This window comes from Pristiophorus japonicus, chromosome 23, assembly GCF_044704955.1.
Source record: "Pristiophorus japonicus isolate sPriJap1 chromosome 23, sPriJap1.hap1, whole genome shotgun sequence".
Taxonomy (NCBI): Eukaryota; Metazoa; Chordata; class Chondrichthyes; family Pristiophoridae; genus Pristiophorus; species Pristiophorus japonicus.
In genome coordinates, this window is record NC_091999.1 from 10,678,139 (window position 1) to 10,704,061 (window position 25,923).

The following is a 25,923-nucleotide window of genomic DNA, read 5'->3' on the forward strand; positions in this document are numbered from 1 at the left end:
ACTAACGTATCCTGTCTATGTCCTTTTGCAGATTTTTTGGGCCCACCTCACACATTGCTTTTCCTTCCATCTTTGTATCGTCAGCAAACTTGGCTACGTTACACTCAGTCCCTTCTTCCAAGTCATAAATGTAGAATGTCAATAGTTGGGGTCCCAATACTAATTCCTGTGGCGCCCCAGTAGTTACTGGAGTGTTTGTCCACAGATCCCTAAATGTTGCAGGATATGCCGATAAGGTACTTAAAAGGCCTAAGGAATGCTTTCCTTTATTAGCCTTGGCATAGAATAAAAGAGCATGAAGCTATGCAAGAACGGTATACAAAAATAGTTAGCCCACAGCTTGAGTACTGCATACAGATCCGGTCACCACATTACAGGAAATATGTAACTTCATTCGAGAGCGTACAGAGGATAATTACAAGGATGTTGCCAGGACTGGAAATGTTTTAGCTATGATGAAATATTGGAGAGGCTGGAGTTGTTATCTATCGACCAGAAGAGGCTGAGGCAATACTTTATTAAGGTGCATAGAATTATGAGGAGCCTAGATACAGTAGATAGGAATGACCTACTCCCTTAGCAGAGGGTCAATAACCAGGGGTGGGGGGGATAGGATCAATGTCATTGGTAAAAGGATTAGAGGCGAGATGAGAAAAAGTAAATTCACCGAGAGGGTGGTGGGGGTCTGGAACTCACTACCAGAAAGGGTGATGGAGGCAGAAACCCTCATCACTTTTGAAAACTACTTGCATGTTCACTGAAAGAGCCGTGACCTACAGGGTTGTGTACATGATGCCGGAAATTGGGAATAGGCAGTTTCGCTATTTGTCAACACAATGGGTCGAATGGCTACCCTTGTATGTTGTAATTTATGATTCTATGATTCTACCGTATCTGTTTGTGTCAGTCTCGTCCTTTCGCTCTCCCTGCTGTGTTACAATTTGTCTTTATCTTCAGCTTCGACACAACAAGGTGCTCCATTGACAGTATCAGTTATAATATATTAAACACAACTAAAGCTCAGTAACATATTTAAAATGGCAGCAGTCACAGCAAGATCCAAACGTTTATTCATTAAGCAGGAATCATGAGACGTTTCTACAATCTCTGGATTTGCCCCAGGTTCCTCAGAGTTGGAATCTGTGTGTTTTCATGTTGTTTTGACCGAGCTTCATTCATCAGTTGTGTCTTGGATATTAAAAATAAACAAAGGGAATCACCAACATTTAAGCTGAAGTTGCCACTAACGCCGGGTATTTCTCTTTCTGCACTAAAGTGTATAATAATAATAGTAAAAAAAAACAAGAAAATTTGTCATAGTCATTCAACAACATCCACCTGCAGTTCGAGAATTCCGTGCTTCCTTGGGCAGATGGCTGTTTACCTCACTTGGCCACCAGAGGGAGCTTCGGCATGTGCCTGCGGTTTCACTGCAGCAAATCAATCGCAAGTTTCTGGAGGATGAGGAACGCCATAGTCCGATCATAATTTAATCAACCAGAAACTCGACACCCTAAAATAGGCTGTATCTGTTAAAAGGTACTTATGAATCTTGATATTCAATGTCAATTGCACACGGATCACAGAAATTTAACATGCAGTTACAGCAAGGTTTGGAAGGCAAATGGTATGTTAATCTTTATTGCAAGGCATTAGAGGAAAAGAGTTAGGAAATCTTGCTGCAAATACATTGAGTCGTGGTGAGACCATACTGGGGAGTACTGTGTTCAGTTTTGTTCTCCTTATCGGAGGAAGGAAGTACTTGCCATATAGTCAACGAAGGTTCCCGAGATTTAATTCCTGTAAAGAAAAGGCTCTTCTATGAGGAGCGGTTTCATGGAATTAGTTTATATTCGCTGCCGTTTAGAAGAATGAGAGGTGATCTCATTGAAATGTATGAGCATTTTAGTGGTCTTGATTTGATAGATGCTGAGAGATTGTTTCCCTTGCTTGGAGAATGCAGAACAAGGTTCATAAGAACCAAAGAACATGAAAAATATGAGCACGAGTAGGCCACTTGGCCCCTCAAACCTGCTCTACCATTCAATAAGATCATTGCTGAACTGATCATCTGCCCAGCTCTAATTCCCTGCCCGCTCCCCTTAACCCTTCACTCCCTTATCGCGCAAAAATATGTCTATCTCCATCTTAAATATATTCAATGGCCCAGCTTCCACAGATCTCTTGGGCAGAGAATTCCACAGAGTTACAAACATTTCGGAGAACAAATTCCTCCTCATCTCAGTTTTAAATGGGCGACGCCTTATTATGAAACTATGGAACCTAGTTTGAAATTTCCCCTGAGTGGAAACATCCTTTCTGCGTCTACATTGTCGAGACCCCTCAATATCTTATATATCTCAAAAAGATCACGTCTCATTATTTTGAACTCCAATGAGTATTGGCCCAACCTGCTCAACCTTTCTTCATAAGTTAACCCCTTCATCTCAGGAATCAATCTCGTGAACATAGTCTGAAATTCCTCCAATGTAAATATAACCCTCCTGAAATAAGGTGACCAACATTGGACGCAGTACTCTAGGTGTGGCCTCACCAGAAATCTGTACAGTGGTCGGAGGAATTCTCTGATTTTATACTCGACCCAATTGCAATAAAGGACAACATGCAATTTGATTTCCAGCTTATTTGCTGTACCTGCATACTAACTTTTTATGCTTCATGCACAAGGACGCCCAGATCCCTCTGTACTGCAGCATTTTGCAATTTCCTCCATTGAAATAAGAATTTCCTTGTTATTATTTATATCAAATTGGATAACCTCACACTTTTCCACATTACACTCCATAGTCTCAGAATCCTCGCGGAACCGGGAACAATATCCTCGCACGGATGGTGGGGGTGCTAGTGCTGATGGGGAGGGTATGAATAAGCTTGGCTGGGGGGTGGGAACCCGAGAGTAAATTCAGAAGCGAGATAAATAGCGCTGCAATTGGATAGCAGCAAATGTGAAAATGAAATTTTAGGCAGGGTAAACAAAGGTTGGAAAATATACAGAGTTTCACACTGCTAAAGGGTGTATACTCAAAGGAAGAGTGTACGGAATAATGCAGATGAAATGAGAGCACAGATAGACACTTGGGAGTATGATATTATAGATATTACTGACACATGGTTGAAAGCTCAACACTCCTGGTTACTGGGTTTTCAGATGTGACAGTGAGGGAGATAAAACGAGGAGGGGTTGCAGCATTGATTTAAAAATCAATTACAGCTATGAGGAGGGAAGATATGTAGAAGGATCATCAAATAAGACCATATAGGTTGAATTTAAGAACGAAAAAGGGGCAATTACAATGCTGGGCGTGCACTGTAGAGCCTCAAATATTCAGACAGAAACAGAACAGCAAATGTGTAGGCACATTTCTGAGAACTGCAAAAACTACTCGACAGTAATCTTAGGGGATTTCTACTATCCTAATTTTAACTGGGATAGAATAAGTGTGAAAGATATAGAGTTTGCAGTTTTCCAAAAATGCATTCAGGAGAGTTTTCTTCGCCAGTATGTAGCAAGCCGAGGAAGGGAGGGTTCTGCACTTAATTTTATCGAACGAAGCTCGGCAGGTGGAAGAGATATCTTTGGAAGAGCATGTTGCTGCTAGTGATCAAAATTCAGTTAGATTAGGGTCGTTAAAGCAAAGGACAAAGATAGACAAGGAATAACAATTCTCAATTGGGGGAAAGCCAAAGTGGATTGGAAATACCTGCTTGAAGGTAAATCATTTTCAGAGCTGTGAGAGGCATTCAAGGTGGAGATCCTGAGAGCAAGATTGTTGCTTCAACGAAAAAGAGTGCGACTAACAAATCTCGAGCACCCAAGATTCCGAGCAGCAGACAGAGTAAGATAAAGAAAAAAAGGGACCTTTATAACAGATACCATGGGCTCAAAACGGCAGAAGACCGAGAGGAGTATAGAAAGTGCAAGGGTGAAATTAAAAGTGAAATTAGGAAAGCAATGAGATGAAAAATGAATGGCAGGTCAATCTAGGAAAAACCACAGATGTTTTATAAATACATTAAGAAGGAGGAACTGAGGGAAATCATTATTAGTTGGGAAATTGTGTTGGGGAAATTGATGTGATTGAAGGCCGACAATTCCCCAGGGCCTGATGGACTGCATCCCAGAGTACTTAAGGAGGTGGCCTTGGCAATAGAGGATGCATTGACAGTCATTTTCCAACACTCCTTAGACTCTGGATTAGTATCTATCGAGCGGAAGGCAGCCAATGTAACCCTACTTTTTAAAAAAGGAGGGAGAGAGAAAACAGGGAATTATAGACCGGACAGCCTGACGTCAGTAGTGGTTAAAATGATGGAATCAATTATTAAGGATGGCATAGCAGCGCATTTGGAAAGAGGTGACATGATAGGTCCAAAACAGCATGGATTTGTGAAAGGGAAATCATGCTTGACAAATCTTCTGCAATTAATGAGGATGTTTCCAGTAGAGTGGACAAGGGAGAACCATTTGATGTGCTATATTTGGACTTTCAGAAGGCTTTCGACAAGGTCCCACACAAGAGATTAATGTGCAAAGTTAAAGCACATGGGATTGGGGGTAGTGTGCTGACATGGATTGAGAACAGATTGTCAGACAGGAAGCAAAGAGTAGAAGTAAATGGGTACTTTTCAGAATGACAGGCAGTGACTAGTGGGGTACCACAAGGTTATGTGCTGGGGCCCCAGCTGTTTACATTGTACATTAATGATTTAGACGAGGGGAATAAACGTAGTGCCTCCAAATTTGCGGATGACACTAAGTTGTGTGGCAGTGTGAGCAGCGAGGAGGATGCTATGAGGCTGCAGACTGACTTGGATAGGTTAGGTGAGTGGGCAAATGCATGGCAGATGAAGCATAATGTGGATAAATTTGAGGTTATCCACTTTGGTGGTAAAAACAGAGAGACAGACTGGTGACAGATTAGGAAAAGTGGATGTGCAACGAGACCTGGGTGTCATGGTACATCAGTCATTGAAGGTTGGCATGCAGCTACAGCAGGTGGTTAAGAAAGCAAATGGCATGTTGGCCTTCATAGCGAGGATATTGGAGTACAGGGGCAGGGAGGTGTTGCTACAGTTGTGCAGGGCCTTGGTGAGGCCACATCTGGAGTATTGTGTACAGTTTTGGTCTCCTAACTTGAGGAAGGACATTCTTGCTATTGAGGGAGTGCAGCGAAGGTTCACCAGACTGATTCCCGGGATGGCAGGACTGACATATCATGAAAGACTGGGTCAACTGTTCCTGTATTCACTGGAGTTCAGAAGAATGAGAGAGGATCTCATAGAAAGGTTTAAAATTCTGATGGGTTTAGACAGGTTAGATGCAGGAAGAATGTTCCCAATGTTGGGGAAGTCCAGAACCAGGGGTCACAGTCTAAGGATAAGGCGTAAGCCATTTAGGAACGAGATGAGGAGAAACTTCTTCACCCAGAGAATGGTGAACCTGTGAAATTATCTACCACAGAAAGTTGTTGAGGCCAATTTACTAAATATATTCAAAAAGGAGTTAAATGAAGTCCTAACTACTAGGGGGATCAAGGGTATGGCGAGAAATCAGGAATGGGATACTGAACTCATTGAATGGCGGTGCAGGCTAGAAGGGCCGAATGGCCTACTCCTGCACCTATTTACTATGTTTCTATGTTTCTATGTTACGAGTATGAAAAAAAGAGTAGGGCGTATTAGAGACCATAGAAGTAATCTGTATGTTGAGACGGATGCCGTGGGTGTGATTCTTAATTAATACTTTGCGTCTTTTTTCAGAACATAGAGGGGTGAAACAGACATTACAATCAGGGAGGAGGAGTGTGAAATCTTAAATAAACTTAAATAATCACACCGAGAGAGGAATTGTTAACATGTTTAGCAGCTTTGAGAGTGTATCAATATCCAGGCTCGGGTGAAATGTATCCCAACTGTAACGAAAAGCACATGTGGAATTAACAGAGGCCCTGACCATCATTTTCCTAACGTATTTGGCTACAGGGAGGACTGGAGGACTGCTCATGGTGTATCTTTGTTTCAAAGTGGAGAAAGGGACAGACAGAATAATTACATTCCAATAAGCCTAATCTCGGTGGTGAAAAAAATATTGGATGAAACTTTGAGGGACAAGACACATCTTCATTGAGAAAGACACGGATTAGTTAGGATAGTCAGCATGGATTTGTTAAGGGAATTTCATGTCTGACTAACTTGATACAATTTTTTGAAGAGATAAGAAGAAATTTCAATCATGGTAGTAGTTTTGATGTCGTGCATATGGACTGAAGCAAGGCTTTTGATCAGGTCCCACATGGAAGATATTCACGAAAGTAAACTCCCATATGATTCAAACCAAAGTGGCAAGTTGGATCCAAGTTTCGCTCAGAGGCAGAAAGCAAACGGTAATGCTCGTTGGGTGTTTTTTCTGACCGAAAGGCTGTTTCCAGTGCGGTACCACAGGGGTAAGTAGGAGGTCCCTTGATTTTTGTGAGAGAATCGATGATTTAGATTTTAATGTCGGGGCTATGATTAAGAAGGTTGCAGGTGATACAAAAAGTGTTCGTGTGGTTGAGAATGAGGAATAAATATCTAACCTACAGGAATATATCAATGAACTGGTCAGGTGGAAACGACATTGCCAAATGGAATTCAATCCTGAAAAGCGTGACGTAATGCATTTGGCGAGGTCTAACAAGGTAAGGTAATACACATTAAATGTGAGGAGACAGAGAAATGTAGACGAACACAGGGACTTTCGGGTACATTTCCACGGATCTCTGAAGGTAGCAGCCCATGTATATAACATGGTTAAGAAGGCATACAGAATACTTGCCGGATTAGAAGGGACACAGGTGCTTGACTTTTGCGTGAACTGTATAAAACACTAGTTACGCCACAGCCAGCATACTACCTACAGTTCAGGTCACCACATTACATGAACGTGATTGCACTCGAGAGCGTACAGAGCAGATTTGTGAGGATGCTGCCTGGACTGAAGAGTTTTCGCCATGAGGAAAGATTGGATAGGCTGGTTTTGATTTCTTTGGTGAAAGGAAGTTGAGGGGAGACCTTATTGTGGTGTATAAAATGAAGGGGGCCTCGATAATGTAAATATGCGCACCTATTTTGCTGAGTGGAGGGGTCAACAACTAGCGGACATAGATTTATATTAATTGGCAGACGGTTTACAGGGGATTTGAAGGGAAATGTTTTCACCCTGTTGGGGTGGTTTTGAACTCACTGCCTGAAAGGTGGTCGGGGCAGAAACACTCAAAGCATTTAAAAAGTATTTGGACGTGCTTTTAAATTTTCGAAACATAACAGTCTATGGACCAAGTGCTGGAATGTGGGTTAAGGCTGGATAGCTCTTTGTCAGTAAATGCGGAAACAATGGGCCAAAATGGCCTCTTTCCATGGTTTAAGTTTCTATGATTCTATGATCCTATGATAAGGGTTCAGACATTTAGGTCTGCAGTGAGGAGCAATTGCTTCACTCAGAAGGTTGTGAAAATGTAGTTTCTCTACCCCAGAGGCCTGTGGATGTTGAATGGTGCAGTATTTTCAAGACTGAGATCTATAGATTATTGGGACTAATGGAATCAAGGAATATGTATTTAGGCGGGAATGTGGATGTGATGTGCAAGTTCAGCCATGATCTTATTGAATGCAGGAGCTGGCTAGATGGGATGTGTACTCTACCTCTGCTCCTGTTTCTTATATTATTACTAAAGCAATTCCATGCATGTGGATTCTTCTAACTGTTCCCAGAGCCCTTTCCAACTGTTAATCTCGCGGTCTCTCTCTGAATTTCTCTCCCAGTATCTCTATCTGTGTTTCTCACCCTATTTCTCCCTCAATCATTTTCACTGTATCTATAACTATTTTTCTCTCTCTGTCTCTTCGTTAATGACAGATTTGAAAAGCAATTAGGAAGATGTCAGCTCAAGTACGGCACCCTTTCAAGAAGGCAGCTCATCACCAACTTCTGAAGGGCAATTAGGAATCAGCAACAAATGCTGGCCTTACCATCGACGCCCCTCTCCCATGAAATAATAAAAAAGACAAATGGGCCACCAGGTAGTGCTCTTTTACGTCAATAGTTTTTATGCAGTGAAAATATCCAATTGTTGTTTTTTTGCATTTTTTCCTGGGAGATTACATTCGATTAGCTGACGATTACTGTTGTAGAAGGCCATTGTAGTCAATACTGTGTTGCCATTGCAAACAGCGCATGAAACCTATATCCCGCCCTTGCTGCAACAACATATCTCGACAAATTCCCCATTCATTTCAAGCCCTTCCCATCCAAAAATCACTTTATCGGCTCTATTTAAATGGTGGATAAGCACTAGCGTTAACACAGCTAACCTGTGCAGTCTCATCAGATATAATAGATCTCTGTCTTTTCTGCCCCCTCTGTTTTCGAAACCGAATCCGAGAGGGAGATAGGTCAGTGTTTACACCACTGCCCAATCATACAGAGGAGACCTCTGCTCTCAGCTTGGGTGGAGTTACTTTAGTTACCCGCCGGTTCAGCATGAGTTAATGTTAAATTTAGCGGCTTTTATTCAAGAGGATAAATGATAAACTGTGCAACCAGAGGGCGTGTTAGTTAGAATAAAGCGTCAGCACTAGCATTCCTCGCTGGTTCTCATCGAGGACATAAAAGATACTTACCATCATACCTGAAAATCACAACGTCGACTACACATCAGAATAACCCCGAAATAATCGTGTTTCCAATAATCTTCTTACTCCATTAGGATTAAATAGGAACTTTCATAAACTAGGGAAACGCCATGAATGGAATGATAATTTTCACTTATTGATTTTAGGTGAGTGTCGGTGTGCTGAAAAGCATTCGCTGTTACATTTATTTATTGTGTCTAATTTTCCACCTCCTTTGTATCTGCAGTTTTCGGTGGCGAAGCTGTGATTCACCGACCACAGCAGCTGTTTGCACAAGAGGGGGGATCGATTGAAATCCCGTGCAATGCAAGGACCAGCGGTTCTGATGATATATTATGGGAAAGCCAACTGCAGAACCGTAACCTGAATTGTATCATATCTACTATCCTGGCCAACTCCACTGATGTATGATTCAAATTCTTCATTGACGCAATAAGAAGTTAAGAAGTTATAATATTCTCGTTATGGACAGCAATGCGGTCTCATAGGCTGGAGTATATTAATGTGCAGTGAGGCACCGTGAGACAAAGGCTGGGCGCTCCAGTACAATATCTCCTGCAATTTCCTATCAGACAATCTTAGCGCGCTTCCATAGCTCTCCTTAATGTGTAGTCTCCTGTGTTGTGTACAGTTCCATTTATCTGGTAAGGAAAGGGTTAATCAGAACTTCTTGCAAGATGTTGACTCCTTCTTTCTGTACAGTTTGACAAGCTCTATTCATTCTGTAAGGGAAGGATTCATCACACTGACCTGAAGTCTATTAAATTTCGACTGCTACTGATTTATGTGCATATTGTAATTAATTTCTCTCATATTATAGGTGACTGTTGTCGGATTTACCACATCCTTGTTTTCAAATCCCTCAGGACTGCAAGGCATTATATATCCCGCTGTCTATTGGCTATGGGTAGTTCTAATATTCAGTGAGCAATTTTTAATGGGTGTCGCCTACACTGATACCAGAAGAGCATTAATTATTTCGCTTCACTGCCTATATCTCACCAGTTACAGGGCCGACATTGGGTTTAATTCCCGTCCAGTAGTCTGTTGTGAGAACAATTTCATTCCGTTTAGCGCTGCTCGCAGTCATGTACTTAAATGTAGAACAGGGGAACTGTGAGCCAATTGGATCAATTGGAGAACAAAGAAGCTGTGAACTGATTCGAGGAATTGCAGAAAAAAGACCCGTACTCTGATTCGATATCACCTGCTGACACGGTCAGAATGAACCAATCGGCAAAGACACCTGATGTTAATCAACATCTTCCCAACACTTGACTAAAACATTTTCAGGTTCAAACCGTTCTGTTCCAATGCGCAATCAACTCTCAGTAAATATGTTGGGTGTAACATGTTTATTCAATCGTCACAGCTGCAGCTCTCTTAATTGGTAAAGTTAACAAGTTACAAAATCTTCTTCCAGGTATGATTAAAATAATTATAACGTTGTTTACTCTCTATTTGCAATATATTCCATCACGTAATGATTTAGTTACAACAAAGTGATGAAAAATGGTTGAAGTTCTGTATTACTAACTTTCTGCCGCTGTTAGTGGCACAGACACGATCTCGCAGTGGCTGGTGACAGTGACGCACTTTGAAGGAGATGCGGTGACAATTAATTACAGCTTTTCTTCCCATTCCTTACAGCTGTACAGCCAGGGCGGTGGAAAAGGAACCACAATCCTAATCTACCTCCCATCGGTCGGGGATGTTTTCAGAGCAGAAGGCGTGGCTGCTCGATTTTCACATCTCTCGATACTTCGCAACGTGAGGGGAATTTCACCATCAGCGACTTGGCTATTTGATAGCGTGGTGTATTACTGCGGATGGAAACTGACACAGGGGAAGGAACCAAAGGGAGCCTCATATAAAACCGCTGCCGCAATGTGACAAGGTCAAGGGGACAGTGGGAAAAGTGGCGAGAAACCGGGACTGTCAGTACTTATCGCAGGAGAGTGTCCGTTCAAATCAAACAAATGAGTAGCTATCCAGCTTTCAATACTAAACTGGAATAATGTTTATTATTAATAATAATCTTGCTATTACCATCATAATAAGTTGTTTGATAGACAATGCTTCCAATCCATGTTCATATCATGGGCACCTCAACTTTCAATCTTCGTGAAACAGATATAAAACCAGTTCTCATTCAGTGTCACAATCGCAAGTAGACCTCACGCTCCAATCGGCAGGAAAATAACTTAATGGTAAGGGGCAATTCAGGAATTAATTTAGAAATCATTTGAGGGATTCAAAAACATCAGAACAACGCGGCCTCCCCTGAAATGTGACCCACAACCCAAATCCTGGCGGCTGCACGAGGTGCTGACGGTACCAGCACACATAACGTATCGCAGCACTTGCTTTCAAGGTTCGTGTTACATCACATTGCCTCTTCAACCGTCATTTCCAGAACTGGCGGTTCCACTGTGTCTTGGTGGTCTACTTCTGACATAAAATAATAGTAATAGTGATTATCATCACTGTCTTCACTTGGTCAATATAACATCTAGGTTGCAGCAGTCTGGGGAGAATGGGTTTTTACTGGGAAGGAAATGATTACTGAGAAGTGATATAATGATGAGGAGTGGCGCGGGATGGTTCCGCATGATCTTCCCTGAGTCTGATACACTGCAGTCTGGAAAATCCTCTTTCGGGACGGAAATACAGAACCCCACTCCACTGTACTTCTGATCCAAACAATGGCGAAGAGGGAGCAGTGGTTAAATCACTCCAATAACATAAGGCGGATTGGAGCAAGAGCAGCAAACGGAAGCTGTGGGTGGGGCAGCCGGAGACACATAATTGAGTGAATTCAACTCTCTGTGTAACCGCAGAGAATACGCAGTGCCAATCAACTGAAATCGAGGCTGATGTAATGGAAAGGGTGTTGGCGTCGTGGAGAAGTCTGTGGCCAAACTGGTCCTGCTCACTGAGCAATTGACTGGAAATAAATAGAGTGGGAGGGACAAGAAATGTTTGCACAGCTTCAGATATATTCCTGGTTGAACCAGCTCAAATCTTGAGTTTGGAGACGCAACATCTGGCATAGGTCTTTTATATATGATCCATAAAACATAAATCCCCTCAACGGCGTTATTTTAAATCTAATTGAACAAAATCCGCCAGCAGACGGTGCCAAACTCAAGTGTGGGAATTGGAAAGTCACGTGATGCAAACATCAAAGCCAACAATGACCGCAGGCAAAGGAAGTCACAAATGAGTCGCCCCCTGCAGCGTGTGGGTGGAACGGTGAGCTGGACAGGCCGCGGGTTACCTCTGTCCCTCTCAAACTCTGCCTGATTCAATTCCAAGTTACTGCGAGTGATTCAATCAGACTTATTTCTCATAATACAGGCGGCTGTACAGTAAGTACTGAATTATTTGAAAAACCCATGTTAGCAGACTGATGCAAAGAATTTGGGCAGGCAATCTGAACTCTCCATACAATGAATAGCTGGGTTTATGGGAGGTTACATACACACAGATAGACACAAGTTGTAATCGATACTGTGTAAGCTCATGTTCTACTGTTCTCCTGTCTTCACAGGCGATTATGTGCGAATCCAGTAGCTAAGTCTCCGGTGACAATAGAGATGTTAGCATGGTGTTCGCTGCAGTAAGATTGCGAATATACAACACCGGATATTAACATCGTGCAATGTGTCGTCAGAAACCGGTAGAGGCTCAAAGCTCAATAATTAGAAAATATCCACACTAATGGGAGGCGAAATATCAGGACAATATTAGGTGGCTGCAAGCAAGTGTAGAAAGAACATTTACCTAAGTGTGCAAGACGGGCGGTCAATCACTGTGCAGTGAAGTACAGCGTCAAAAGGCCCCGGACATAAATTTCAGCATGTATTTATAGTTGCACAAGAACATAACAACAGAAGACATAGGAGCATTAGTAGGCCCTAAGGCCGCTAGAATCACTCTGTCATTCAATAAGATCATGGCTGATCTGACCATGGACTCAGCTCCACTTCCCCGCCCGCTCCCAATAACCCTTTTATCCCCTTATCGTTGAAGAAACTGTCTACATCTGCCTCAAATTTATTCAATGTCCCGGGTTCCACAGCTCTCTGAGGCAGCCAATTCCACAGATTTACAACCCTCTGAGAGAAGAAATGTCTCTGTTTTAAATGGGCGTCCACTTATTCTAAGATCATGCCCTCTAGTTGTACCCTCCCTCATCAGTGGAAACATCCTCTCTGTATTCCCCTTGTCAAGCCCCCACATAATCTTATGTTTCGATAAGATCACCTCTCATTCATCTGAATTCCAATGAGTAGAGGCCCAACCTAATCCACATTTCCACATAAGTCAATCCCGTCAGCCGCCGGAATTAACCTAGTGAACATTCTCTGAACTGCCTCCAAACATGAGACCTTTCATGCTTTTCTGTCTGGGGTTAGTTTGATCAGAAAGTGACGAAGACCAAATTCTGTCAGTTTGCGAGATGAAATACGTGCTTGCATTCGTGTCCTGATCCTTGTCCAAATCTGCAGAAAAGTGATCTGGGAAATATAGAGAATTATCAACCTGCCCGGAGTGATAACTCCTCTGGAAGTATCTCAGAGCTTACCAGGGGTGCTGATATAGCAGCAGAGGAAGGACAAACTATCGGATCTGGAGAACCTACTTATGAGTATTATGGGCTGTTCATCTAACCTTAATTCAGATGGATACTAGCATACTGCGCCTGCACCTCTGGTACCTGCAACAAAACACAAAATGTGTGAAAGTTCATGGATTGTACATAACCCATGAACACATACTGAGCATTTATACATATACTCACCGGGCAGCATGACAATTATCAGCAAGGCACATGGGTAGTACATGGGGAGCCTTTCTTAGAGTGCGACAGAAAAAAACAAATTTTTAATAAAATGTTGAATTTTCTCGTCTGATATTAAAGAATAAACTGAGATCCGGAGCAGGTTTCCCTTATTGGGAGACTGAAGGGGCGTTCACAGGGACAGTGTTGTAAATCATCCAGCGCTATGAAAGCGGCAGAGGAGAGAAGTCCTGAGGCCCACGGCAGGTTTTTGTACTCTATCTGCTGATCTTTCCAGCACTGTGTCTTCACCGCACAGAAAAGGTGGTGGCGTCTATTGCTCAAGCGTCACCAACAATTAGAGCACTGCGCTTCTCTGTTGAACTGAACCGAGCAGCGATCCTGCTCTGATCGCTGGTACCAGTTGCCTTGTGCTGCATGATTCTCCTCGGGTATTGTCTGTAACATTGCAGGATCGGTCCTGCGACTGTGGTGATGCAGGTCAATGATATAGTATCCCCTCGTTTAAAACTACTTGTTGGAAAACTGCGATATGTCTTCACTGCCCATGGCACCTAAGACGGGTATGTAGGTATTAATATGAGATAAAATAATATCATATGACATAATATATCATATGAGTAATAGATATAATATTATAGAATACACAATAAATTATTATATCATATAATTAATATAATGGAAACAATATAGTATAATTTTATAACGTAATAAAGTAGAATATAACATAATATAACCTCATGCAATATAACACAATACAACTTAATATAATACAATGTAATTAAAATACAAATAAAATAACATAAAAAATAATATATAAACAATAAAAAATACATTTAAGATGTAAAATATTTCCAACAGACGGTTTGTGACCACACTCACAGGAAGGGGAAAGTAAGAAATTCAGGGAGATAATCACTAAAGTAAAGTCCAGCCTCATGTCGGATCCTTTTGACTTTTGTAAAGGAACCGCCAGCGGATCAAGGCTGAGATAATTCGTGGAGAAGGCAGCGCTGTTGTGCATCAACCTGAGGCCAATACCCCACTGTGCCCGGCACAAACGGGCCTCTGGGACTCAAGAGGTGAACCTGTGAGGGCGGCTCGGGGCTCAGCATTGATGGGGGTTGGGGGACGGGTACCGCGCATGTGTCGGGACATCCGCGCGTGATTCTGAATGAAATAGGCAGAGCGAGAGCACAAATAGTGAACAATGTCTGCGACTTCAGCTCAAAGTGGATCCGGCCACCAGATGGCGCTGACTGATCATTTTTTCCCACGTGGGTCACGTTTCATCAAAACATGCAGACTGATTTGTTTTTGATAAAAATTAATGGGGAATTCCTCCTCCCATCTCAGATTTATGGTCACTTATATTATATTTTCCATTACAGTTGAACAGTTGCACACATTACTTGACTGTAAATGAGCTTGTCAACTTAAGTTGATAGTTTCTATCAATAAATTTCTCATTATTAATTACAATTCAGAATGCATTGGTCTTGTGTTATATTATCCAACATCTGATTTCACCCACAAAATAGAAACCCAACTCAGAGATGAAGTTGTTTGTAGCTAAAATAATAACTCTGGAAATCCTTGCTCGAGCCTGGAAATAACACAGTTCTTTTCGAGAAGTGGAGTTATGTTGATCCTAAAGGGTACAGTATTATTGAAGTAATTTACTTACAAATATATTGTCTGTGTTGTACAGCTGAATGCTGCAATTAAACAAATGGCGTGAACAGACATTAAATCAGTTTGACCCTGTCAATGTGAACATCCCTTGTAGTGTGAATCTAGAGACTGGCGAATATCCCACCGGTTCTCCGCTGCATTCCTTGTGCATGTGGGGCATTTTTCCGCTCTCTTTTAAATTCACCGCCAGCTATTTAAACACCATGCATTAAGTATTCATGTTCTTCATTGTCCCTTCTCATGTACAATACTTTACACTTTTCTTGATTAAGTTACATCTGCCATAATTGTCTTTATTTTTCCTGTCTCGCATGGGTGAGCCCATTCATCGGGACCGCTAATGTTAATTTCTCTCCATGTATTCCGCAGCCCCCGCTGCCTGATCAGCGAATCTGTCTGACACACGGACCACCCCAGTCACCACCAGAAATGGAGACGCTTCGATCCCTTCTGTCTGGGCCGGTTTGAACACAGAATACCACAGCATGATCGGATTGCTCTGGACCCATTGCCAGGACACACCATAGTGAACAGACACCAATCGCTTCTGACATTTACAAAGTTACACCAGACTAAATATCGGGTGCGTCGGTGAGAAACACATCAGCCATTTAGTTATTGGATACAGAAGAGCCACGCTATAAGCAGCAGACACGTTTGCCAGTCGCTGGCAAAAATATAACATCGGTTATCGATCTTACCAAACATACAGACAGATTTTCAGACAATCGATAGCGCTGGAATTTTCAGAACCAATATCTTGCAATACAATACGTCCAATCGGGACATTCAGATTATTATTTCCTTGTAAGTATTCTGACTTAAGAAGACTGGATTGGAAAATAAACCTGTTGAACTTGCTGCGTGTTTGTCTATATTAGCAAGGGCCTGTGGTGAGGACGTAATTTCCCAAACCGAGCAGGTAACGGCTGCGGAGGGACAGTCAGTTCAAATCTAGTGCAATGTGACCATCAGCCGCAGTGATAGGGTTTTGCAGCACCGGAAATTACCAGGCCGGACACCGGAATTTACAGTCTCCGCCTATCAGACTAATACAACTAACGAGAGTGGACGGTGCGATTTCTTTGTTGACAAACAGAGTGGTTATAATATTTTCGGTGTGCTGGAAGCCGCCGCTTCCGTCTCCGGGCTGTTGACTGTGCGAAGATGCAGACTGAAGCAAACGGTGACACATCCAGCACAATAAGTTTCATTCCTCTCAATCATCGAGATCAGGATATTTATTCTCATTATCTTGTGTCTCGCTTTGGAAAACAAAGATTCAGAATTATATTACTGTCTTTTAGTGTCAGCTGACAAAGATATACAGGATGACAGTAATGGTGAATGAGTTAGCCACTTTAAAGGACCGGATTTAGTCAGTAACCGTGATTTCACTGGGGTACATCAAATATAGTGGCGTCATATTATTAAATAATCATTTAGGAAGCTATCAGGGATGGCCAATAAATTCCGGCCTTGTAAGCTTCGAAGGCATCCAGCGAATGAATTAAAAATAACTTTGTATAACATTATATGGCGTTTTCAGTTTTATTATATAATATTACTTCAAATGAAATAAATTAAAATGGAAGTTACGACAATATCTAGATCCGCGGGGGTTTAATTTCTCCCTGCAGTAAACATCCTCTTCTCATAAAAATAAATAGGAAAGCAATCCAAATAATTCTGGGAGAGAATACTTCGTATGATAAATTCTACAAATACACATTTATTCAAAACCACCACCAGGTGGAGCGCCTGTCAATCAGGAGTTTCACGTTGATACAGAACTTAAAGCACAATCAAAAAATTGCCGGTTTTCTTTGCCTGAGACAACGAGACCAGAGACCATATGAACTTACGGTAACGAGATAAATATTCATTTAAAGGAGTAAAATTTAGGGGTTCAAATTCAGAAAGCTTGGAACAAGGTGTAAAATTCTATGATTTGAAGATCGCGATGACTATTTCAGATTGAAATGCGACACAAATCAAATCTTTCTGAACAATTTAATCTGTTATTATACATAGCTGTCCGAGGCATTCCAGGTTCAAGAGTTCGTTGTTTTGAGAGACAGTCAATCCGCACCTGGGACTGGGAATGACGTTAGATGACAACATCCCATAATACGCCAATTGATGAGAATGTCGCCCATAAGTGGCACACTGTATGAGGCGAATGTAAAGCTACCCCTCACATCCCTGTCATCGTCATTAAAATTCTGGGATTCGGCAGCACAGTCCAGTGTGGAAATCAGACCCGAATTGATCCGCTTTTGTCTATCTTCATTGTCATCAACAGGAACCTCCGCAAGGACCAATTTCCAGCTGGAGCAATGGTGCTGTTGTGTGAGTTTATTTATCCGATCAGACGCCTTGACTTTAGCAATTTCTTATTATCTTGTGTTTGGTCAGTGACTTTGCTTTTTTCACAGCCTTCGGTGCGAGGATCGGAGCTCACACCCTCAGCATGTGGCGTCACGGGAAGGACAACGGGCTGAACTGGACTGCCGGCTCTCCTTTGGTGCTACGGATACCGCAGCTTGGTACAAACAAGTACTGTCAGGGCCGGCCAAATCTATCGGCTCCATACACCAGGCGAATGAGACCACAGGGTGCTACAAACTGTCCTTTGACCGAGCGAAGAAATCCAACTCCATCTCGATAGATGGCACCACGGCCAGAGACGCCGGAGTGTATCACTGTGTGGTGCAGACAGGGTGAGGGGAAGAGCGGCTCCAGCTGCACAATATCTTGTTTGTTGTCGTCATTCTGCTGCACCATCACTCTTTCCCCGAATCAAGTCCATTAGAAATGCCGGTGTTGTTCAGAAATGGTACTTTCACATGTTTAATCATCCACCTGGTAAAATTACGAATATAAGAGCTGTAATTACCAACATAGTGCATCGAACCATATTACTAAGGTTTTTTATGTTTGGTTCTCCAATACAGAGTGAATAGATAGATAGATCGATAGATAGATAGATAGATAGATAGATAGATAGATAGATAGATAGATAGATAGATAGATAGATAGATAGATAGATAGATAGATAGATAGATAGATAAATAGATAGATAGATAGATAGATAGATAGATAGATAGATAGATAGATAGATAGATAGATAGATAGATAAATAGAAAGGTAGATAGATAGATAGACAGACAGACAGATATACTGAAAGATAGACAGGCACACAGACAGATAGATAGATAGATAAATAGATAGATAGATAGATAGATATAGATAGATAGATAGATAGATAGATAGATAGATAGATAGATAGATAGATAGATATATAGATAGATATATAGATAGATAGATAGATAGATAGATCGATAGATAGATAGATAGATAGATAGATAGATAGATAGATAGATAGATAGATAGATAGATAGATTGATAGATAGATAGATAGATAGATAGATAGATAGATAGATAGATAGATAGATAGATAGATAGATAGATAGATAGATAGATAGATAGATAGATAGGTAGATAGATAGATAGATAGATAGATAGATAGATAGATAGATAGATAGATAGATAGATAGATAGATAGATAGATAGATACATAGATAGATAGATAGATAGATAGATAGATAGATAGATAGATAGATAGATAGATAGATGGATAGATAGATAGATAGATAGATAGATAGATAGATAGATAGATAGATAGATAGATAGATAGATAGATAGATAGATAGATAGATAGATAGATAGATAGATAGATAGATAGATAGATAGATAGATAGATAGATAGATAGATAGATAGATAGATAGATAGATAGATAGATAGATAGATAGATAGATAGATAGATAGATAGATAGATAAATCCAGTCTTCCCATAGCCAAGCATTTTATTACATTCTCCTTGGATGTATCTTCAGTTTAAATCTTATTTCTGCTTTGGCAGCAGCTCCATGTCACTCGGTGAGATTTGAAATATCGGTGTATCGGGAAACCGAAAGACATATTGCTTCATCACAAAACACTGACAATTCACCAATCAGTCTCCTTAGTATGCCAGCTCCATCTTCAGAAAGGAAAGAGTTGAGCTCAGGTTTCAATTGTCTAATACCGTCAGAAATTCTGCACCACTCTCACCATGAATGCGGCGGGACTATCAAATGTCGCGGTGTATTGCACTGCAGTGAGACATGGTAAAATAAAGAGGTGAGGATCCGATATCAGAACTCACTCATCGCAGGGACTGAGGGGACCACGGCTGTCAGAATCCAGTGTGATACAATTAAAATCAGCAAGAGGTTACTTCAGATAAGTAAAGCACGTCATCAGTGCTATTAGTTTTAAAAGATTAAAAATAAGATTCATTGTTTAGTTGGAAATGCAAGTTTTGTTTTCACAATTTCACCAAAGTTACATCCTGATCCAGGCAGAAGCTTAACTTTCCCAGTGCTGTGCTTGCCCTGGGAGTCTTTATTTGGATAGTACAGGGGTTGGTGGCGGGTGGTAGGGGTGGGGATGTCGTTACTGTGTATCGAGTCCGTGCTGTAGTTGCCCTCGCAATGTTTGATGGGACAGTTTAGCGGCAGGTTTGCCCTGTATCTAACACGGGCTGTAACTGCCGTGTGGGTGTTTGAAGGGACAGTGTTAAGGGAGATTTCTCTGAATCAAAAGCTTGCTGTACCTGCCCTGCGACTGTTTGATGAGAGAATGTGGAGGGAACTTTACCCGACCTCCAACTCGTGCTTTACCTGTTCCGGGATTGTTTGATGGGACAGTGCACAGAGAGCTCTACTCTGTACATAACCTGTGCTTCACCTGCCCTGGGAGTGTTTGACGGGCCAATGAAGTGGGAGCTTGATTCTATATCTTACCCGTGCTGTACCTGTCCTGGAAGCTTTTGGTGGGACAGTGTAAAGTGAGCTTTACTCTCTATCTAACCCATGTTGTTCCTGTGTGGGATTGTTTTATATGAAATATTGATGAGGAACTTATGTTGATAGTGTTTTGATTCAACATTCAGTTGAATCGTCAAGAGCTAAACGGTAATCCCCTTTGATTCATGGAGTTACTCTGCTTGGTCTCCATATTGGCTGATTAGGAATGTCGAATGACTTCCATTTTTACGAAATTAATATTCCATAGTTATGAATGTTGCTATTATTTACGTGAAGTCCATCTAGTTCTCGCAGTTGAATGCATACTTCTGTTGGTGACCTGGACATAATAAAAAACTTAAACTTGAAATTTCCGAATTAATGTAAATAGCGAGAAAGCAAAATAAGTACAATGAAACGGCAGAAGTTGCAGTCATAATTCTTAACAAAATAATAACAGCAATAACCTGGCATAATAATAATGCAGAATAATCACGCAGCAGTGTTATTTATAAATTGATAATTAACGTTTCACAGAGCGGATTCACTCTACGTCCTGTCACCAAGAATGGTGCTCCAAAATCTCATATTTCTCCAAAACTTACAGATCCGACAGTTTAACGGGTGACAGCTGGGGATTCCCGGAAACACTTTTGTGTCTTATCACCGCACATAGTTTTGTATTCAGGGCAATAGTCTATGCACAAACAATAGGTCTTACGGAGTGGGACAAGAGAATGACAGTGAACCCGCGATATTTCTCTATCACATGGTCCAATGTCACTGCGAGGTTCGATTGGGGAGGGTAACAATTCATCAATCCAAAATTATACTTCATTGTGTCATAAACAGACAGTTGTATCGATCTTACATTAGGCCCTGCATCAGCTTTTATTGCACAAGGGCATGTATCGCTTTACATTACACAAAGCCCGATCACAGTTTTTACTCTACTAGACCATGTCTCTATTTATATGACATTAGATCCTGTCGCTCTTTATATTACACAAGACCATGTCTCTGATTATATTCCACTGACTGTGTCTCAGTTATTACTATAATCAACCACGCCTCTCTTTATATTACATTGGATCCTGTCGCTATTTCTCTTACGCCAGACCCTATATCTGTATATATCACACTAGACCAAGTCTCTATTTATATTACATGAGGCACTATCTCTGATTATATTAAATTAGGTCCTATCTCAGTTATTATTGCATTCGACCGTGTCTCTGTTTACATTATGCCATGCCCTGTCACTCTTTTTATTACACTAGACCACGTCTCTGCTTATGTTGCTTCGGCCCTGCTCAGTTATTGCTGCACCAGATCCTGTCTTTGTTTATATTACACAAGATGCAGTCTCAGTTATGAATGCACTCGACCATGTCACTGCTGTATTACACTAGACGCTGTCTCTGTTTTTCAACCATTGTCCTTCAGAAATTTGACTGCACGTCCTTTCCCACCTCATCGGATTCCTTCAGCACTTCCTGGCGAGGGGGACATCTCCAGATGTTTCTAATCAGACCCGAGTACTGCCCAGCATTTTTTTGCTGGTGCTGCGCTCTTTTTCCTGTAAACACCTGGAGTTCACGCATCATGTCTCCTGTGGTTTAATAGGACAGTTGGTTAAGGGAAGGAAGAAGTAACGACTGTTAGGAAGGGGGTGGATGGACTTGTTTGGGAATAGGTGCAGATGATGATTAAATTATTTCCCTGCCCCAATCCCTCTTCCCAGATACACCCTATCCGGAACCACCCTGCACTCTAATCCCATCTTATTTTGCTGTCGTGTTCCCGCTCGGTAAGGTTCAGGGAGTGATTAAGCCCATCAGGTCTGTAATTCACTTATCACTCCTCACACCCTTTAAAATACTCTTTAGAGACTCATATCCAATTTAGCTATTGATATAACTCATGCAGTTATTCCACAGTGTCAGCTGCTTCTGTGAAAAAATGTATTTTCTCATCACAAAAATGTATCTTTTGCCGGAATCACTCGGTTGACATCCGGGACATGGAGGGCTGCGGCTCCCACAATTCAATTCGGCAGAGAAAATCCGCTATCTGTGACACGGGTCCCGCTGCACTCTAGCAGAAATGTTCACACATGCGCACCTCACCAACCTTTCGAGCAACAACTGTATATTTCTCTCTTTTTTTTTATCGATTAAGATACCGAAGTTATTTTCGTGTAAATTGACTTTTTTCAACCGAGCCATTTTATGTAAATGAACGGAAGCCATTCACAACGTGTTACGTCACACAAATATGGTGGACTGTACGTCACAAAATATTGGCCGCCAGTGTGCCTGTCCTTGGATGACGATACAATTCTTTTCCACGTTACAGCGCCATGATTGACTGTTTCTCACATTGATTCAAGGTCAGGGGTCACGGGCCGTTTGCTGCAGAGTACAAGAATCCCATTTGGTGCGGTCTGTGACTCCTGACTCAGGGCTGTGACTATGGGATATCAGCTCTTGAAAGGGCCTAGCACAGCCCGAGTTTTTACTGTTAGTTTTGATACTTGATGGGACTTTGAATAAGAATAAGAATGGGAATAAAATTAAATTTAACTCTTTAACTGTTCCTTCATTCAGTAGGTTGTTGAACAGCAAATAATTATAGTGGCTAATAATCGACATCGTGAAGTCGGATCAGTTATCCTCAAGTCGAACATATTATTATATAATATAATTTTGAAAATGGAGACGATATTGATTGTATTTATTTCTGAATCCCAACATAATAAAGCAGTAGGAATATAGCAGTAATAATTGATCCGGTCAAGCCTTTCCATCATTCTAAAAATCTACTGCCAATCTCTGGCAGCAAACAGAAATAAATGCCATTGCCTCTTACAGCAAACTAATGGGACTAAATGTGGATAGGTCCCCTTCACCCCAATGCTCTGCATCCTACGTTCTAAAGGGGGTGGCTGCAAAGATACTGGATCCAAGGCTTGTAATCTACCAAAATTCCCTGGATTCTGGCGAGGCCCAAATGCCCTTGAAAACCGCAAATGTGATGTCCCTATTTAAGAAAGGAGAGACACAGAAAGCAAGATACTATATCCCAGTTGCCTAATATCTGTCATTGGGAAAATGCTGCAGTCCATCATTGAGGACCGAGTAGCAGGTCCTTTCGAAAATCAGAATGCAGACAAGCAGAGGCAGCATGGTTTCATGAAAGGGAAATCATGTTTGACAAATTTGATTCAGTTCTTTGAGGAAGTAACGGGCAGGGTGGATATAGTGGATCTAGTCGATGTTGTGTTTTTGGATTTCCAGAAGTCATTCAATAAGATGCCACATAAAGATTATTGTACAAGATAAGACCTCACGAGTTTGGGGGTAATATATTAGCGTTCATAGTGGATTGGATGACTAACAGAAAGTAGAGATTCAAGATAAACGGGTCATTTTCAGTTTGGCAAACATTAACAAGTGGGGTGCCAAATGGATCAGTGTTGGGACCTCATCTATTTACAATTTGTATTAATTACTTGGATGAAGGGACCGAGTGTCATACAACCAAATTTACTAATGATATAAACATATGTTTGAAAGCAAGATGTGTGGAGGATGCAAATAATCTACAAATGAATAGAGATAGGCTAATTAAGGTGACAACAATTTGACTAATTGAGTATATTTTGCAAAAATGTGAAGTTATCGAATTTGGTAGGAAAAATAAAAAGCTAATTATTATTTTAAATTTGGAGAGATTACAAAATGCAATGCTACAGAGGTATCTGGGAGTCCTGGTACAGGAAACTCAAAAACGTTAGCATGCAGGTACAGCATGTAATTAGGAAGGTAAGTGGAATGTTAGCCTTTATTGTAAGGGGGATAGAATATAAAAGCAGAGAACTCCTGCTACAAATGTACAGTGTATTGGGGAGACCACACCTGGTGCATTGCGAACAGTTTGGTCACCTTATTTAAGGAAAGGTACACTGGCATTGGAGACAGTACAGAGATGTTACAGGAGATTGATTCCTGAGATGAAGAGGTTGTCTTATGAAGAAAAATTGAGCAGGTTGGGCATGTACTTATTGGAGTTGCGAAGACAGAGATGGTCCGTGGAAACGTATACGACTATGAGGGGGCTTATCACGGGACATGAAGGGTGGATATTTCCCCTAGTGCCGGTATCTAGAACTCGGGAGCATAGTTTCAGAATAAGGGGTCGCCCATTTAAACATAGAAACATAGAAACATAGACAATAGGCGCAGGATTAAGCCATTAGGCCCTTCGAGCCTGCACCACCATTCAATATGATCATGGCTGATCATGCAACTTTACTACCCCATTCCTGCTTTCTCTCCATACCATTGTTCCCTTTGGCCTCAAGGGCCACATCTAAAACCCTTTTGAATATATACAACGTACTGGCCTCAACAACATTCTGTGGTAGAGAATTCCACTGGTTCAGAATTCTCTGAGTGAAGAAGTTTCTCCTCATCTCGGTCCTAATTGGCTTACCCCTTATCCTGAGACTTTGACCCCTGGTTCTGGACTTCTCCCACATCGCAACATTCTTCTTGCATCTAACCTGTCCAATCCCGTCAGAATTTTAAATGTTTCTATGAGATCCCCTCCCATTCTTCTCAATTCCAGTGAATATAAGCCTCGTCGATGCAGTCTTTCTTCAAATGTCAGTCCTGCCATCCGGGCATCAGTCTCGTGAACATTCGCTGCACTCCCTCAATAGCAAGAATGTCCTTCCTCAGATGATAATAACATAGCTGTGCACAATATTCAAGGTGTGGCCTCACCAAGGCCCTGTACAACTGCAGTCAAACCCCCCTTCTCCGATACTCAAATCCTCTCGTATGAAGGGCAACATGCCATTTGCCTTCTTCACCGCCTACTGTACCTGCATGCCAAATTTCAATGAATGATATACCATGACACCCAGGTCTCATTGCACCTCCCTTTTTCCTAATCTGTCACCATTCGGATAATATTCTGCCTTCCTGTTTTTGCCACCCAAGTGGATAACCTCACATTTATCTACATTATACTGCATCTGCCATGCATTTGCCCACTCACCTAAACTGTCCAAGTCACCTTGCAGCCTCTGAGCATGCTCCTCACAACTCACACTACCACTCAGATTAGTGTCATCTGCAAACTTGTAGATATTACATTCAATTCCTTCCACTAAATCATTAATGCATATTGGGAATAGCTGGGGTCCCAGCACTGAAACTTGCGGCACCCCACTAGTCACTGCCTGCCATTCTGAAAAGGACCCATTTATTCCTACCCTTTGCTTCCTTTCTGCCAACAAGCACTCTATTCACGTCAATACATTACCCCCAATACCATGTGCTTTCATTTAGCAAACTAACCTCTTGTAATGGACCTTGAAAAAGCCTTTTGAAAGTCCAAATACACGACCTCCACCGATTCTCCCTTGTCCACTCTACTAGTTAAATCGAAAATAAGGAGTAATTTCTCCTCTCAGATGGTCTTGAATCTTTGGGTTTCTCTTCCTCAGAGAGCTGTGAAGTCTCGTTCATTGGATATAATTAAGGTGGAATATACAGATTTCTGAACGATCAGGGAGTCAAAGATTATGGGGACCGGGCGAGGAACTGGGGTTGAGGACAGAATCAGATCAGCCATGATCTTTTTGAATGGCGAAGCAGGCTCGAGAAGCCAAATGGACTACTCCTGCTCCTATTTCTTATTTTCTTATGTTTTATGTTTTCCTTTCTTATTAATTCTCGTGAGGTCGCTGAGGATCCCAGAATTTATTGGCCATTCCCCAGGTTCCCCTTGATAAGCTGATGGCCGTCATTTTTCTTGGACTGCTGTATTTCTGCTCTTTGCACCCGTTTGATACCATTGACTGG